The sequence below is a fragment of the Vulpes vulpes genome, chromosome 15 (assembly GCF_048418805.1).
Source record: "Vulpes vulpes isolate BD-2025 chromosome 15, VulVul3, whole genome shotgun sequence".
NCBI lineage: Eukaryota > Metazoa > Chordata > Mammalia > Carnivora > Canidae > Vulpes > Vulpes vulpes.
The window spans coordinates 84,926,021-84,944,673 of record NC_132794.1 but is presented as its reverse complement, the minus strand read 5'-3'; the positions used below and the strand labels follow the sequence as shown (position 1 = coordinate 84,944,673).

General features: G+C 44.3%; 1 pseudogene; it reads right to left on the bottom strand.

Annotated features, from left to right (window-relative positions):
- Positions 1–355: 355 nt before the first annotated feature.
- LOC140595789 (large ribosomal subunit protein eL33 pseudogene) lies at positions 356–701 on the bottom strand (annotated as a pseudogene).
- Positions 702–18,653: the final 17,952 nt, after the last annotated feature.

Genomic DNA, 18,653 nt, shown 5'->3' with positions numbered 1-18,653 from the left:
AGCCACCTTCTCTAGAAGGATTAAACCAAACCTGTCGGCTCTTCATGAATCCCGATCATAATCCCATTCTAAACAGAAATCTGCCAATAAACTTCCACTGACTGATGTTCCAAAAGATGTTCAGTCTGAAAATTATGTTTGTAAATAACCATGGGTGTCCTCAAAGATTCTGATGTAAGAAGGAATACTGCCGCAGTACTGAAACGGTTTCAGAGTGCCCATTCCCAAAAGTTGCCTTCTGGCTGAATCTGCCTCATTTACAAGTGCTACTGTCCTCAACAGTCATTTCTCTTTCTTTTTAACAAAAATACCAGAGCATAAACCTACACTTTTATTTATTTAGTTTTCACTAAGTTTAAATCCTTGAAGGGTACAGCATCATACGGATCCTGTGGCCAATGGCTTTAGCAGGAAGGTTGCTTTGGAATTTGGCATGAACCATGCCACTGTTTCCATGAGTACAAGTTACTTTCCCCAGATTACTCTGGTTTTGTTTGGTCTGCCACCAGGAGTCACTGTGTTGTTCTCTATGTTGTAAACATAAGCCCATCTCTTACCTAGACAGAATTCAGCTTCATCTCAAGCATAAACACTTCCAGTTTTAAGAAGACCTGTGCTCTCCCTCCGGTTCCAGAGACAGCCCCCCTGCCCCCGCCATTATAGCCAGCAAAAATGGCCTTGGATCACAGCCTTCTAAACATATTTGTCATTTTAGAAGTCCTGTTCCCAGCAGGCCTTGACAGGCTCCAAGATAGCCCTCACAGTCATTTCTATACCATCTGACATTGGCCATGACTAACAGGACCAAGAATGACATCTGGCCCAATGAGAGGACCATGAACCATGGTTCTGTCCATGACTGCCCATGAACCAGTCAGCACCCATCCATAAACCAGCTATACCTTGTATGGCTGAGCTCAAGAGAATAAGGTTCCGCTCTAGAGAATTTAAACTAAGAGTCTCCAAAGGAAATTGCCAGGTGGCTGTGGTGGTGACACTATCGTTTGAAAAGCCAGGAGAATGGACACAGGGCTAGGCATTATGGTATGTGCAAGGAGAGATTTGGGAGAAAGGAGAAACTGAAACCACACAGGAAAGCTAAAGAGAGATGGAAGGGAGGGTATATGTGCTGAGAAAAGCCAAGAAGCCATTAGAGACAAAGAGAGACAGACACAGACCCTTGCAGAGACAAGCCCCTCTTCCTAATGGTTCTGGGGTTTCCTATCCTAGTCTCAGTGAAATGTGACTGTGTTGGGCTCTTTACCATAGATTTTGTTGTGTTTTCCTTTTGAGTTCTCATAACTAAGTCCCTTTTTCTGGAACATATTCAAGTAGGTCTATGTTCTTGGAAACCAAAAGGATTCTGGGTAGAATCCCCCAAATTCTAAGGACAAGTGTCTACTGCCCCACCAGTTTGGCCCAAAGCAAACACTCCTAATCTGTTTAAATGCTGGAAGCCTCATTTAAGAGAAATGAAATTGCTAAGACACTTAAGACTTAGTCCATTTTTTTCTGTTTGTTTTAAGCTTTTATTTTTTATCTATTTAATTTTAAAAAAACATTTTATTTATTTATTCATGACAGACACAGAGAGTGTTTTTAGCTTTTAAAAAGCAACACAGACATGCAAATATACACAATAATTTTATCTAGTATCTTATAATTCCACAGTCTTGTTTAAGAACAAAAATACATATTAAATAGAACATTGTTTTCATATGACTGTGTTTGATGGTTGACATTTAAAGTTATACTTATTTAGACAGTTAACTACATTAACTACATGGATTCACCTCTAATATCTTATCTACTAAATTATAATTTCCAACAGGGAAGGTCTTTTAGATTTTCAGTTTGCTCATTGCTATATTGCTATTCCTAATACCTAGCACATAAATAATTGATTGATTAATTTTAAATATCCATTTTTAAATTGAGTTATAAGGTAACAATTTTAAAGGATTTTCCAGATGCGTTTCTTTCTTTTTTTTTTTTTTCCTTAAACTAAAAGTTTTTAGTTCACTCAAATCAGGCAAAACCTGATAGCAAAAGAAACCATCCCCATTATCACAAGGCTGTCTTTAAGGACAACCAGACACTAAAAGTGTCAATTTGTAGGGAAAACTCCAAAGAAGAAATAAAAGAGGGGAAATTGCATGACTTATTAGGCATATTTTTCCCACAGAAAAACTGGCCTAAATGTTCTGAGTTAGCCCTCTCAGTATTTTCCACTTCACCCAATGCTTGACTTCTACTATCTTCTTACACCTAAAAATGGAGGAGGGGGTTGGAGCAACCTGGGATGAGCTGTAGAGGCTGTTGGGGTGCCCTGCAGCCCCCTGGACTCTGAGCCATGTTAGAGACCCATCTCTGACACTTCCCAGCCATGTGACAGAGCTGGGACCTCAGCTCTCTCAGCTCTAATGTGCTCAAAGAAGGGAACAGGACAATCTCTCATTTCTTTTAGTGTTAATCATCCCTGGTTCCAGACTGCTCACTTTCAAGATATATTCAGTGCTTTGCTGTATTTCTAGACCTAGACAGTTTCCTTCCCACATGGCAGAGACAAAGCTCTCAGAAGCCAGGGGCGACAGGCGCTGGGTCCTGCTGAGAACCTGCCAGCCTGGCACAGGCCGGCTGTGCCTGGAAGTCACCCAGACCACATTCCTGATCCAAACACTCAGCATCTGCGACATCTGAATGTACCTTTCCAACTTTAAGACCTACACTGTGTATTTCATTCACTCCAATGTAGGGAGTATTACAGTGCAGACTTTAAATCAGAAGAAATTTTTACCGTCAGATGATCAGATTGATCAAGGAGAAGTTTCTTAAGTGTGTCTCTACTTTTATTCTCTATTTTTAGGTAGAGATACACCTATAGTAGGAAAGTTCCTCAAAGCTCACCTGTGCTGAGATTTCAACTCCCATTTTCAGATTCGAGGCACCTCGGCATTTTCCTAAAAATACAGATTCTGGGGCACCCTTCAGATTGTGTCAGGAACACGGAGGGTAGAACCCAGAAGTCAGTGATTTAACAAGCCCTCAGGTGATTATGAGGAGGAGGTGGGTTTAGGACATACTACCGTGGATCTTAGCTTTGAATTCTGGAATATTCCCTGCTGGGGATGCAGCACTCTGGCTAATGGAGAGCTCATCTATGGGAATTTGTTTTAGAGTTTCAAACATTTTAAATTTCCTCAGAAATAGCCATTGCAGGGCAGAGGCTGGACTCAGTCACCTGGGGCAAGACTCCTCCCCCCACTAGGTCTCAGGCAGGTGAGATGAGTCCATCTGAGGGAACTGATCTCCTGGAAGGTTCAATTCCTTTTTTTTTTTTCTCTTCCCAGAAAGTATGCCTGTCCAAGGTGACAATGATGACCAAGCCTCAAATATGAGCTCAGCTGGATCAAGTGGACTGTGTCAAGCAGGACTCCATGCATTTGTAGCGTAAGCTTGCTTTCCCCCCAAACTTCCTACTCTGAAAATTCTCAAATCTATAGTAAAGGTGGAGAAAATAATTCAACACACATCTATATACTCTTTATCTAGAAAACTCAGTTAACATTTTATCATATCTGTGCCGGATTGTCTCCTTTCTTCCTTCATTCTCTTCATATACATACCTTTCTCCCCTTTCATGTCATTTGGGAGGACATTGCAGGCATCACAATACTTCACAGCAAAGTACTTCTGCATTTATTTCCAAAGAATATGAATGGTGTGCTACATCAACACAATATAACCATCACACTCTGGAAATTTCATATCAATACAGTACGATTATCTAATGTAGGACCCGTATTCAGAGTTCCCAAATTATCCCCTGAATGTCTTTTATAATTTTTAAAATATATTAATGATCCCACCTACAATTACACATTGCATTTAGTTGTGAGAACAGCTTTTCCTGTCTTCCATGATAGTGACTTTTTTTTTAAGCATTCAGGCAAGTTTTTGCAGAATGGCCTTCAAATTTGGATTTCTTCCCAAATTTGATTGTTTCTTCATGATTAGGTTCAAGTTAAATGTTTGGCAAAAATACTAGAGATCACCTTATGGCCTTATATCAGAAGACACGTGTGGTCTGTTTGTCTCATTTTAGATAAGTTTGATCATTTGACACAAAGGTACTTTTTTTCCTCTATTAAGTGGACATTTACAGGATGATATTTTGAGACTGTGAACATCCTATACCCTAATGGTTTCATCCAGTAGTTGAGCACCCACTGATGAGCCTTTACTTCCTTCAGTTATTGAATGGTGATTGGAAAATGATCATTTCCTAATTTTATTATTCCTTTTACATTTTTTGATGGCATTATTCAATAAAGAGCTTTCCCATCTCACCCCACACTTTTAAAATTATTATTATTATTAGAATAACTCAATGGACGCACTGATCTTTTGTTTGATGTTATTATCTATGATTTCACTATTCTTTTTGATGTTCCAATTGACCCAAACTTAACCAATACGAGCTCCTTCAAGATGGCTCCTATGTCTTTTGACGGTTTGAACGCTTCCTTACTTGGAGTACTTACTGGCATGACAAGGCATCCCAGATCCACCTTATAGTTTCCCTTCTCTAGCCCTGGAATTAGCCATTTCTCCAAGGAGTTCTGGTAGCCTTCAAGCTCATTGCCACTGGGGTGTCATTGCTTCCAGGCCTTTGGAGTGAACAAAACTAGGAAATACACATCTATTTTTAATGTACTATTTCTTGCAATTCTAATCTAACATGAAAAGTACTTCCTTTCCTTCCCCCATTCCACAGTCATATGTCCTTTCTCCAACAATAAAATCCTAACTCCCCCAAATACCAGTCTATTCACTCATTTACTACAATATACTCAAAATAGCTTGGGAATTACTTCACTACAATCTCTACTGACCACAAACTGCCTAAGTTAAGGGGAAGTTTTCTGCAGTTCAGTAATCCTTGGCCTACATCCCACCAAGTGTGTTCAGTAAGAGTACTGTGTTCCTAAGTTCCTTGGATGGGTTCTTTGTTTTCCTCTGCATGGTTATATTGTCACTCTGATTTACAGTTAGGTTTAACTAAGCTTTTAATAAATATTAAGAAAAGCTCAATGTTATAGTCACAGACAGAACCTGGAGGGCAGAGACACATGGTGCTAATTCAGAGCACACTACTGCATTCAGTCATGGAGGGGAGGGGGTCAGAGAGGCCAACGGAGTCTGCATCCTTATAGGAATAATGGCCCAAGACTCTTCCTCCTCCACAGGACATGAAGTTATCAGAAAATGAACATGCACACATTTGCAGAGCTAACACCAAGTTCCCCAGCACAGACCTTTCAGCATTGAGGTTTGTCTTATTGTTCTGAAGCTTCCTTGACTGGGGAAAGAAAAGCTATGAATGGAGAACATGAGAGACAGAGAAACGAGGGAGACAGGGAAGGGACTGAAGGAAAGAGGGGGAGAGAGAGGAAAACAGAGACAGGGAAGATGGCACCAACATCGAGCCAAGGCTATGTCGTGTCCCACAAAACCCAAACTGCACTAATCTTGAATGAACCTTCCCTGAATTCTCCTCTTTACAGAGGAGGTAAGTTTGAGTTGGAGGACTGGCCCTCCTGTCCGGGCTAATTCCGACAGTTGGGAGAACCACAGCCAGCAGTCAGCTCTGGTGGCTGAAGAGAACTGGAGAGACTCCAGCCACAGAGGCAGGCAGCAGGGCAGATGCCTGTGCTATCAGGGTGCCACAGGGGGGTGCTGGCGTCCTTGTAAGACTTTCTTCCTAGTTTTCCAGGTGTGAGTCAGCTCCAACTAGGGATCTTCCCTTCCAGGGGGGCCAGGCCATGGGCAGGGAAGAAGGAGAAGAGCCGTGTGGAGCCCAATGCGGGGCTTAAACTCATGACCCTGAGATCAAGAACTGAGCTGAGATTAAGAGGTGGATGCTTAGCCACCTGACTGAGCCACCCAGGTGCCCCTGAGTCCATCCTTCTCTGTCTGCTTTATGCTGTCACGGCACAGAAGGAAGCCAGAAAATTGCATATCTGACTTAGGAGTGAGAATCCTGGGTGAGGGATGAAGATCTGTTGAGGGTCCACCATTCCTGCAGAAGTACTTCCCCCACCCTCCATCACACTGCTCCATCACACTCCATCACACTGTTCTCGCTGGCCAGCCTGCTCATGGGGGGGCCCATCATGAGGGCAGTGGAGGCCTATAGCCCTGTGGGAGCATTCTCTACTCTGTTCCTCTGTACTACCTGCCGTCTGGAAAGGAGTTAATATATATCCCACCTCCCTCAAAGTAAAAACCCACACATGGTTTAAAATGTGATCCCTCCAAGAGAAACGTTGAGTTTCAACCACAGATCCTTAGGTAGTAGAGGCTAAAGCAATAATGGTGGAAAGTCAGACAGTCTTTTCTAAGCAGAGTTGACATTCAGGGATGGGAGTTCCTTGGTCTCCTTTCAAATTATGACATTGACCTCTTACAAAGGTGGCTCTGAATGAACGTTTGGTGGATACTTGGAAAATTCTGTTTCTTCCTAATTAATCTTTTGAGTTACCATAAAGCTTGAGGGCCTGAGTAAATTCAAGGGGCACCATAAAATTTACTTCAGCAACAACCAGCCAACATCTCACACAATTCTGCGTAAGATATTCCACTCAATCACAGCATGAAGTCACAGCTTTGGTAGGACCCAGGCAAATAGAACATTACACTTCCTCTATCCAACCTATGCTTGTTCTTTGATACAGAGTGAAATGCTAGCATCGTTCTTTCATGAAGACAAGAGACGATGGCCAGACATGGTATATGGACCAAGACTCAAGGTGGAGTGGAGATGCAGCTGTCACTACTCTCTGAGCTTTCTTGGCTCCCTGCACCCTGGTCAGAAGGTCTAGAGAACCACGAGTCCTAGAGAGGAATCAGAAGAAGGAAGCCTCCAGAAGCACCACTCTGGAAAAATATGAAACTGGGAGACAAGCTGAGAGGTTTACTAATGGGAAAAACTGTTCTAAGCAGCACTGTTGGTACACTGGAGGATATGGGGAGACTGAGCCAAAGGTTCAAAGAAATCTAAACAATGAAAAGAAATGAGCAGTAATTAGCCCCAGGAAACTAAAAATTTATACAAGAAAATAGATGTCATAATAGTACACCACTTGGCTCAGCATTAAACAAGACTAACGGTGTGTTTTTTTTTTTTCAGTTATAACCTTGTTAGCATTATTTTACTTTTTAAACTGTGTTCAAGTATTATTTTGATAAAAGCTAATTTGAAAAGATTTTAGGGACTTTAAAATCATCTTATTTGGTGGAGTAAGTAGATCGGACCTGAATTCCGTGTGGCATTTGGCAGGAAGTTAGATGTTGACATCCAGTGGTTTTGTTCTCTTACCTCTTTTGTCTAAAAGGTTCAAGTTCAGAGGGAAGTCAAGGGCTTGGAATGTGACATCAGATCATGTCTCCTTGAGGTGGTGGGAACATCCAAAAGTCACTCACAGTTTAGAGCGCCTTGAGGGCATTAGGCATCCTTGTGAGCCTGAGATTTCCCTAGCAGGACAGCGCAGGGACAGAGAGGCAGTAGAGGGGTTCTAGTCCAAGTTGACAGTGTGGGGTGAACTTAAACAGCTCATTCTACTCCCTGCCCTTCACCCTGGGCTCCAGTTTGCTCACTGCTAAAATTGCTGGGGCAGGGAAAGGCACAAGACAGTTAATTACCATTCATTTACTCACAAAAGTTTATGATTACCTCCCACATCCCTACTGGTCACAGGAGTTAAGCCATGAAGCAGACTCACAAAGGCTCTGCCCTCGTGTGGTTTACAGTCCAGTGGGGGAGACAGACAAGAAAGCAGGGAGCAGGCAAATACATACCTCAAATTGTTGGGATAAAAAATCATGGCAGGCAAGTGTGGGGTACTTATTAGATGGGATGGTCAGGGAAGGCCTCTTTGAGGAAGTGATTTCTGAGCTGAGGGTTGAGTGGTAAGAAAAAGCAATTTGGGTTTTATCCAAAATGTCAGGAGAAGAGAGGATTTAGAAGACCATGGCAGGGTTTTAAGAGGGAGTGGTGTGATCCGGGCTAATTTGTAGATTTCTTTTTAAGATTTTATTTATTTATTCATGAAAGACACACACAGAGAGAGAGGCAGAGACACAGGCAGAGGGAGAAGCAGGCTCCATTCAGGGAGCCCGATGCGGGGCTCGATCCCGGGATTCCAAGGATCATGCCCTGGGCCGAAGGCAGATGCTCAACCGCTGAGCCACCCAGGCATCCCTGATTTGTAGATTTAAAAGCATTTCCTGGCTGCTGTGGGAGGACAGCAGGTGAAGTGGGGTGGTGAAGGCTGGTGCTACCATCCAGGCTGCAGGATGGAGAGGAGAGAGTACATTCACTGTGGAATTATGTATGTCCTGAAGTATGTCTGCAGTTCCTTCCAGCTGGAGTGAGTCTATTACCACCTTCAAGCGGGCTTAAGAAGAATCTCCTCATCTTGTCTTGGAAGCACTGGGGCCATCAAGCCATAAGCAGTGACTTAATGGTGACTCCTAAAGAAACCACAGACCCAGACAGAGCCTTCATTCACTTTTTAAAAAGGCACCCTATTCACCACACAAATGCAGAACTACAGCGGGGCTGGTGGTCTGGCCAGTGAGGATGATCTGAATCTGAGCATCGGCAGTGCACTGGCTGCCAGATGGTCTATGGCAGCTCTCTCCTCTAGGTATCAAAGGTCAGACCTTAGAAGCTGAAACAGAGACCTTTCAGACTGAGAGGGTGACAGTGCTGGGCAAAAGGAAAGGGGCGGGGGTGGTTAGAGGCTTCTCTGAAAATCCCATGGGAGCTACGGATGCTCTGGAACCAAAAAGTCCTCCTACACACACACACACACACACACACACACACACACACACTATTTAACATTCTGTCAAAAGGTGACAGCTCCTCCATCAGCATCACTGCCAACTTCAGTCCCTCATCCGATCCAACTGCTTCATTTCCGGAATGGGGAAACTGAGGTCCAGGTGGGGGTCAACTGATTGCCCAAGGCTACAGCTGTGAAATGAAGAAGAGGCAATGCAAAGACCTAGGTTGCTTTGCTTCCCTAAGCTCCAGGGACCTAAGCACACCTGGTCAGCCTCAGTCTACTGCAATCCGAGGCCTCCTGGGACAGCACAGCCTCCCAGCCCACTGGGTCTCCTTGAGCCACTGCTTGGTCAGAAGCATCACAGGACAGAGGATTTCGGTCTATGCCTGGAGGGAACGCTCATGTACTCTTGGGAGGAGAATCTCTGACTTTTGCAGAAGAGGAATTATGAGCAAAGGAGATTTCCTTCTCAGAAAATGAAAGGTTAGGACTGGCTCTGAGATGTCCCTTGGCTGTGTGCTCACCCAAGTCTCCTGGCCCAGCTACCTGACCCACCCCTTCCCTGGGATCCTGCAGTTTCCAGGGAGCCCACCACAAGGTGACAGCCCAGGCAGGCTGGGGAGGAGGAAGGCATCGCACCCAGAATCCAGAGCAACAAACAGAAGGGAAAGAAAGTGAGAATGGGGAAGAGAGAGAGAAGAAGGAAGAATCAGAGGAGACATAAAGTGGGAAAAAGAGGGACAGCAGACAGGAGAGCAAGGATGACCTCAGGCTCATTAACCTTAAGACGTGGGATCTGGGCAGCCCCGGTCGCGCAGCGGTTTAGTGCCGCCTGCAGCCCAGGGCGTGATCCTGGAGACCCTGGATCGAGTCCCACGTCAGGCTCTCTGTATGGAGCCTGCTTCTCCCTCTGCCTGTGTCTCTGCCTCCCTCTGTCTCTATGTGTGTCTCTATGAATAAATAAATAAAGTCTTTTTTTTAAAATTTTTATTTATTTATGATAGTCACAGAGAGAGAGAGAGAGAGAGGCAGAGACACAGGCAGAGGGAGAAGCAGGCTCCATGCACCGGGAGCCCGACGTGGGATTCGATCCCGGGTCTCCAGGATCGCGCCCTGGGCCAAAGGCAGACGTCAAACCGCTGCGCCACCCAGGGATCACAATAAATAAAGTCTTTTAAAAAATTTTAAAAAAACAGACATGGGATCTAAGCCTCCTTCTCACCTCCCCATTCACATTTCTGGTCTGTGTCTGTTCAGCCCCATCCATGTTCATTCATTCATTCATTCATTCATTCATTCATTCATCAATATTAATGAGTGCCAGGCTTTGTGCAGAATGCTGAGGTACAGACATGAGTCAAACAGGCCAATGCCTGCCTTTGTGAAGCCCAGACAGACAGACAAAGTCAAATAAATAAACAAAACACAAATACAAAACAAAAAGTCTTAATAAGCCCTAAGAGGGAAAGAACAGCCACTCCGAACACATAACAGAGGAAATAGACATCATATTTTGTAGTCCTAAGACCTTGAAGATGAAATAAGATTCCTTCCTCCCAGGTTTTTGTTTTGAAATTTTCAAACTTATAGAAAAGTTACAAGAATATTAGAAGGAATACCTCATACCCTTTATCTAGATTCACCAATTGCTAACCTTTTGTCTAAACATTTGCTCTCTCTACATACGTGGTTTTGTTTTTGTTTTTTGTTTTTTTTGCTGCACCATTGAAGAGAAAGTTGTAGATATCATGACTCTTTACCAATAAACATTTCAGCATATATATTCTAAGAACAAAGATATTCTAAATAACCACAATGTCTTGTCCCACTCACCAAGTTTAAAATTAGTAGCATCACTATTCTGAGCCTAACTGTATCTCCCTACAATTCACATATTAAAGTCCTAATACCCCAGGACCTCAAAGGTGACTATTATGTGGAGACAGGGCCAAACATAAATAGAGAGAGTTAAGGTAAGATGACGTCACATGCGTGGGCCCTACTCCAATAGGAGCATATTCTTATAAGAGATTAGGACACAGATGTGTGCATACAGAGGAAAGGCCATGTGAGGACACAGTGAAAAAGAAGCCATCTGCAAGCCAAGAAGAAAAAATCCAAATCTGCAGACACCTCAGTCCTGGACTTCTAGCTTCCAGAACTGTGGAAAATAAATGTCTGTTGTTAAGCCACCCAGTCCGCGGTATTTTATTATGGCAGCCCTAGCAGACTACTACACAGACCATAATCAAAATTTTCTAATTGTCTCAATAATATTCTTTATATCTACTTTTTTTTTAAGGCCAGGAACCATTCAAGGATCAACATGTTGCATTTGGTCGTCAGTCTAGTGGAGCACAGCCTAGAGTGTCTCCAGAAACCTAGAACCACTTTTCCCCAACTTTTTCTTTCTTGTCTGTCCTGCCACTGACATCTTGGAAGAACCCAAGCCAATTAAATCTCGTAGAGTGTCTTGCACTCTAGATTTGTTTGATTGTTTGAATGTGCTTTAATATTTTGGGCTTGGGGGATCCCTGGGTGGCGCAGCGGTTTGGCGCCTGCCTTTGGCCCAGGGCGCGATCCTGGAGACCCGGGATCGAATCCCACGTCGGGCTCCCGGTGCATGGAACCTGCTTCTCCCTCTGCCTGTGTCTCTGCCTCTCTCTCTATCTCTCTGTGACTATCATAAATAAATAAAAAATTAAAAAAAAATATTTTGGGCTTGGGCACTGGATGAGTTATGCCTTGTGGATGAAGCAGTACTGAAAACAAGTAGTGGGCATTCCAGACAGAAATGATCAAAGCTGCCTTTCAGAGCACTTGTTCTGTAGCAGGCACTGCTCTGAGCATCCTAGGCATATTCCATTCACAGAAGGTGATTGGAGAGTGTGCAGGGGGAAAGCTCAGTGCCTTGGAAACACAAAAGGGATCTGTGGCAGGGAGGAGGAATTTAAGGATGGAAAATGCACACTGAAGCCAGAATATCGCTATATTCTGAATATAACCAGAATATATTCATTCAGATAATGAATGTCAAGTTAAGGCATCTCATTTTACACTAAGGCTTTAGGAACCCTTAGAGGTGTCTAGGGGGCCATGCAGAGTCAGGGACATGCTTGTGACCAGAAAGCCCAGAGGGTTTGGGTGACCTGCCCAAATTACACAGGGAGCAGCAGGGACCAGGACTCCTGACCCCTAGGAATTGTCTACGCACTATTAATAATACTTCAGCACAAGTGCTTGCAGGATGGTAAGAGCACCTCCTTGGGAATCACTGAGCCCATGCCCAGGGCTCAGGAAAGAGACAGAGGACATTAGTGGAAATCAGGGAGCTGGTCAGTCTCCAGAGCCTGGCTCCAGAATGAGATGCACTCTATGAAGTTCCTGGTATACAGTAAGTGCCAAATAACCATTTGTCTTCTTCCTCTCTTTTTTTCTTTTGCACTGTTCTTTTGTTTCACATTGCTTAGTTCATTTCCCCTACAGAACAGCTCTATACAGTGATTAAGAGGATGTTCTCATTTGACAAATTTGAAAACCTGAGGCCCAGAGAGGTTCAGAAACAGTTCACAAAGGAGTTCACGCTGGGGTTAGGGTGGCATCGCAGATTTCCCAGGGTCCTCCAAGGTGCCCTGTGTCTCTTGGACTTTTCAAATTCCATGACATTCCCTTATCTCTCTCCAATTTGCTGTATGAAAATGGAGTTGCACAAAAAAGTGAAGCAGTTGGGGGCTGGGCTTCTAGGTTTGCAAAAGAATTCTTTTTTGAAGACAGCAATTCCTCTTGCTTTTCAAACCCATTTGTGAGCACTGCAGCAGCTGTGCCAAGGAGGTCCTGGGTATAGACACTGAGCCCAGCTGGGCCCAGCCTGGGAGGGCAGGGACAGCCAGGGTTCAGTGTGTCATATGGCAGTCACCACTAAGTTCTGAGACCCATGTGCACCTGGAAGCCCCTTCCATGGGAGCCAGTGCCAGGGTGAAAATGGGCTAAACCACAGCCCAGCCCGTGGGAAAAGAAATGGTCCCATGGCTGCCGGCCCTAAGAGAGGAAGGTGCCTCTGCCAGGTCCTGTGATTTTCTCTGGAGCCAGACCCTGCAGGTAGATCCTGAGACCCATGTGAGAGCCTGCAGGCAGCCAGGCTGCCCAGGCCTATGCCAGAAGGAAAGGCTGGTGACGAAGACAACCAAGTTATGCCCCAAAGCCTTGGGGCCCATCCAGACTACATATGGCACAGATCATTATGAGACCCTGCAGACCTGGCGTGACATCCTCAGGGCCTGTGATTAGCCTACAGGAGAGCAAACAGGAGACATAGGTCATCAGGCTCAAATTCCCCGTCTGCCCTGTCCCCACTCAGCCACAGCAGCCCCCACCCCTTTTCCACATACCCCTTGTCCTTGGAGAGGAGAAACTATGGCATGTCATCATCAACAATGACTTATGAGGGAGACAAAGAGCCAAGCAAGACCTAATGCTTGCCACAAGGAAGCTTGCACAATGAAGCTGCTAAAGAGGACATCAGTCACCATAGCACTCTGAGGGGTTAGTTTATGGGGAGAAAAAACAAGTAACAATCCCAACACAGTACTTGGCACAAAGCAAGAGCTCTGTAAGCTAGAGATGAAATACAGACAGGAAAAGAATGGAGGGAGGAAGGAGAGAGAAGAAAGGGAGGGGAAGGAGGAGAGGGAAGAGAAATGGGAGGACAGGGAAGATCTAGATAACAGTGACCATACTGCAATTGCTTGGAATGCTTTGGTGCCAACAGGAAATCCTCTGAATTCTGATATAGAAAGGTCACAGAACACCACAGAACCAGCAGGCACACAGTCACACCCACAACTACCCAGAGCCACATTCACCTAGGGAGACACTAGACCTCACTCTATAGTCTCAACCTCCTAAATTCCCCATAGGTCTGCAAGGACTCATTCAACATCACCTCACTCACCCATGGACTGAGATGGACCATCCCCACCTGCCACTACCATACCACACTCATGTCACACTCTCAAACACACAACCACATCCCCAGGGATATGGCCATACACACAACCCAATGAATAATCAAAGTCAAACATGCAATGACCCTCAGACCAGACAACCAATGTCCCCACCCCTCTCTGTAAGCACATTCACAGCCACTCTCTCTTCCCACCCAGAATCACATTGATGGTCTCTGTTTTGGCAACATTTACACCCAAATGCAGTAGGTAGGGCTAGGATGGCTGGTAGGGACCATATCCCTGTCTCTAGTTACAGAGTGTCAGGTGGGGACCCGGGCTAGACTTTGACAGGGATTCCCACCTTCCAATAAATTTGTCTTTGACCCTCAAAAGACTCTGTGTGTGTGTGTGGAGGCGGGGGGGTTAGATGGAAAGGAAGAAAGGGAGAGGGACAAAGAATCAGAGGAGATACTCAGTCTGAAGCAATAGGATGGCCTCTCAGCCCTGAGCTTGAGTCCTACATCACCCCTGTGAAGAGGAGAATATTCCTTATAAGAGCAGGCATCTGGCTCCTGGACAGAGTCCTAGGTATCCAGGTTCTAGAATGAGGTAGATGTCTGGGGAAAAAGAAAAATCTGCCACTCATGGGACACTTTCTGGTTCCATTAAGCTCCACAGAGCAGGGCAAAAATAATAACAAATACCATTTCACATGTGAAACACCTTATTGATATTGTTGTCAGGTTATTCTAACCATGCACTTCCTTATTTTTTAAGATTTGATTTATTTATTTGAAAGAGAGAGCAGTGGGGAGGAGCAGAGGGAGAGGGAGAAGCAGGCTCTATGCTGAGCAGGGAGCCCCATATGGGGCTTCATCCCAGAACCCTGACCCAAGCTGAAGACTGACGCTTAACCAACTGAGCCATCCAGGTGCCCTGAACCATGTATTTCCAAGCCATTACTTCATTTTATACAACCTACTTTATTCAGAATCCCAGCTTCTGTGCACTCTTGGCCAGGAGAAAAGAAATCTGGGTTCCAGTTCTTGGGAAGGCCATTTAAACTCCCAAAGTGTCAGATTCCTCACCTTGAAAATGAGGATGCTCTGACCTTGCCCAAGGGCCCTAACAGACTTAATGTTTTATGCTTCTATGCACCTAGAGCATCAGCGTTCAACAGAAATATCACGCAAGCTATATACATAATTTAAAATTTCCTAGTTTTTTCCCCTGGCTAAAAAAGTCCAGAAAGTAGGTAAAAATATTTTCATAGGTATTTTTTATTTAACCCAATATATCCAAATGATTAGCATCTATCCAGTAATCAATATTTAAATAATTATACTGATTTATTTTACATTCCTTTCTCACACTAAATCCCCAAAATGTGGCGTGTATTTTACATTTTCAGGCTATCTCCATTCAGATGCTAAATTTTCATCGGAAATACTTAATCTGTTTTTAGATTTCATAAAAATGTACACTTGTAAAAGTAAAAGGTATGATCCACATACCTAAGCTGTTCCAAACATATTTTTAAATGTTTCCAATACCTGAATCAAGCATCTGTTTTTTAATTAAAAGTAAATGAAATGTAAGGGTTCAGTCTTCAGTGGCACTAGCCACATTTCAAGTGGAACCTAGCAGCACGTGGCTGGCGGCTACCACACCAGACAGTCGACAGTGCATGGGGGTACACCAGGGGGCCCAGTGTGTGGGGGGCTTGGGGGGATCCTGCTCTCTGTTCACCTTCCCCCTGGAGCACTGGACACACTGCTAGTTGAGAGTGACAGGGAATGGAAAGGAGCCCAAGCCAATGTCATTCTATCAACACCTCCCCCACCACCTCACTGTGTGCATGCCAAGAAGCCAGAATAGGGGCCGACCCACCTCGCCCACGGAAACAGTTTCCAGCTCCTTTCCAGGGAACTGTTGCCAACGTTTCCAGCTCAGACGCAAAGGCACGGGCAGGCGTCTGAGCTTCCTCTCCTCACTCAAAGGAATGCCCGCTGGGCAGCTGCCCAGGGCTGCAGCCCAGACTCTACGTGTCACATCAGGGATTTGGGCTTTAGTACAAAGTCAGATGCAGGATGGTGGGGGCCGGGGTAGAAGGCAGGTAAGATATTAGCATCAGAAAGCAAGGTCAAGAGGACACATCTGCTTCAGGCTCTGCATTCTACGGTGGACGGTGGACGGTAGATGGTGGACGCAGGGATAGTTTCTGGATTTCAGAGATACTGCCTGGAACCTCACAGGCCTGAGTGAGGAGAAGCCCTCAAAGACACTTGCAGGATGATCCTTTCATGCATCTTAGAGCTTGGAGAAAACTTAAAACCAGTAGGGTTTTCACACATAGAGTTGTTATCTTCATGGAAAAATGAAACTCAAATAAGTTAAATAACTTGCCTAGTGTCATGCAGCTATAAAGCTGAAATTCAAATTCAAGTCTGTTTGACTCCAAAGCCTGCACCCTTTCTATAATACCCAATAATAGTAGGTGATGGTTAGTGAGTGGTGTCATGTGCCTGGCACCATGATGGATACTTTATAAAAGTGAACTCATACAACTTCTCTCCAAAGTAGGATCTCATATCCGTTTTACAAATAAAATAGGAAGGATCTTTCCCTGCCTCCTCCTAGCTTCTGGTGGTTGCCAGCAATCCTGGAGATTCCTTGGTCTGTGGCAGCATACCTAATTCTCTCTCTGTCCTCACATGGCCATCTTCCCTCTGTGTGTCTTTGTGGCTCTTCTCCCCTTCTTCTAAGAATACCAGACATACTACATTAAGGGCCCACCCTACTGCATAGGACCTCACCTTAATAATGATATCAGCAACAACCTTATTTCCAAATAAGGCCACATTCTGAGGATCTGGGAAGAACATGAATTTTGGGGGAAAACTCTTCAACCCATTTCAGGGGCCAAACTTCAGCCAATTGGGGGGAGGTGAGTAGGTATGCAAATGCTCCAGTCATCCAATCCACTGATGCCACAATTCTGAGATGGTGCTCCATATGGTTTCCCAGAAGTTCCCCAGCAAGATGTAGTCTCTGTTTCTCACAAGAACCCTCTCTTTAATGTCCCCACCACTGGCTTTTCTCATTTGTCTGTCTCACTTCCCCCACACGTCTTCATTTGGGCTTCCTGGGGTCACCTCCCAGAGAAAACACCTGTCTCTAGATTTATTTTATGGGGAATCCAAGTGAATGACTTACTTTAGGCTGAGTGTAAAAAGGAAATGAACCTCAGGCCCTAAGTCTGTTAGGTATTCTTCGCCTCACTCAGGCAGCCTGTAGACTTTTCAAGGATCATAAGATGACTACTCTCCATTCCTCATCGATTTAAGCAGATGGCTGAGAGCTGGCAAACACTTTGTGAAGGGCCCCCTGTGGGGAAGACTGGAGTTGGGAGACATGAAATATGTCAAAAGATGGTGGCTCAGTTGGTTACATGGCTAACTCTTGGTTTGGGCTCAGGTCATTGTGTTGGGATCCTGGGATTCAGCTGCATGTCAGGCTCTGCACTCAGTGGGGAGTCTGCTCAAGGAGTTTCTCTCTCCCTCTTCCTATACCCCTTCCCCTGCTCACTCACACTCTCTCTCTCCCTAGAATAAATAAATAAACCTTAAAAAAAAAGATGGTGGCATCATGTAAAATGACTTTGCTAATGGTTGTATAATCAATGTTGAGAATTTTATCAGTCATTCCCAAGAAATGGTATCAGCATTAAGAAATGTTTTATATACCCACCATTTGCTTCAACGTGGATGGAACTGGAGGGTATTATGCTGAGTGAAGTAAGTCAATCAGAGAAGGACAGACATTATATGTTCTCATTCATTTGGGGACTATAAATAATAGTGAAAGGGAATATAAGGGAAGGGAGAAGAAATGTGTGGGAAATATCAGAAAGGGAGACAGAACATAAAGACTCCTAACTCTGGGAAACGAACTTGGGGTGGTGGAAGGGGAGGAGGGCGGGGGGTGGGGAATGGGTGACGGGCACTGAGGGGGGCACTTGAAGGGATGATCACTGGGTGTTATTCTGTATGTTGGTAAATTGAACACCAATAAAAAATAAATTTATTTAAAAAAAAGAAATGTTTTATAAAAAAAAAGAAAAGAAAAGAAATGTTTTATAAACAAAGGAAATCCAATACACTATCAGAGGGAAATTTTAGGAAAGGAAGAATATAGGATGGTAATAATATAAATTAGGAATTTTCCTAATTGCATCCATCAGATCTGTGGTTTTGTTCACCATGGGCTCATCCATCACTTAGTTCAACATTTTTTAGAATGCATCCTGCAAGATTTTCCTGAGAAAAAAGTCTCTCTGGTCCAATCAAGTTGATGAATGCTGATTACTATTTACTTTTCCTAATGATGCACAGTCCATGTGAGTATATTACATTTTCTAAAATCTTGCTTTTGGAAATAAAATGCAGGTTAATATTGCTCCCCAAACTTATTTTGCCATGAAATCTTTTTATCATGTACTATCTATTTAATATCCTCTAGAACAGGTATTCCACAGGATCCACTTTGGGAAATCCCAATCTATCTGACCAGTATGTGCAAAACTGCTCCCGCCCCTAGGACTCCTACTGCAGAGTTCTTTAGGGTAAAACTATCTGTCTTTGTCCACATCTCACACCCACCCCAATCTCCAACCTCCTTCCTTCCTTTTTGTTCTTTTCTCCATGTTGGCTTTGGTCACATGACTTTCTGGCCATGGACTAAACCCCCACCATCACGGGCCTGACATGTCCTCTTGCCTAAGTCTGCCATGGTTACGCTGAGCTTCTGAGTGGCCCCCTCATCCCTAGCTCCTCCAGGAGCAGAACAAGAC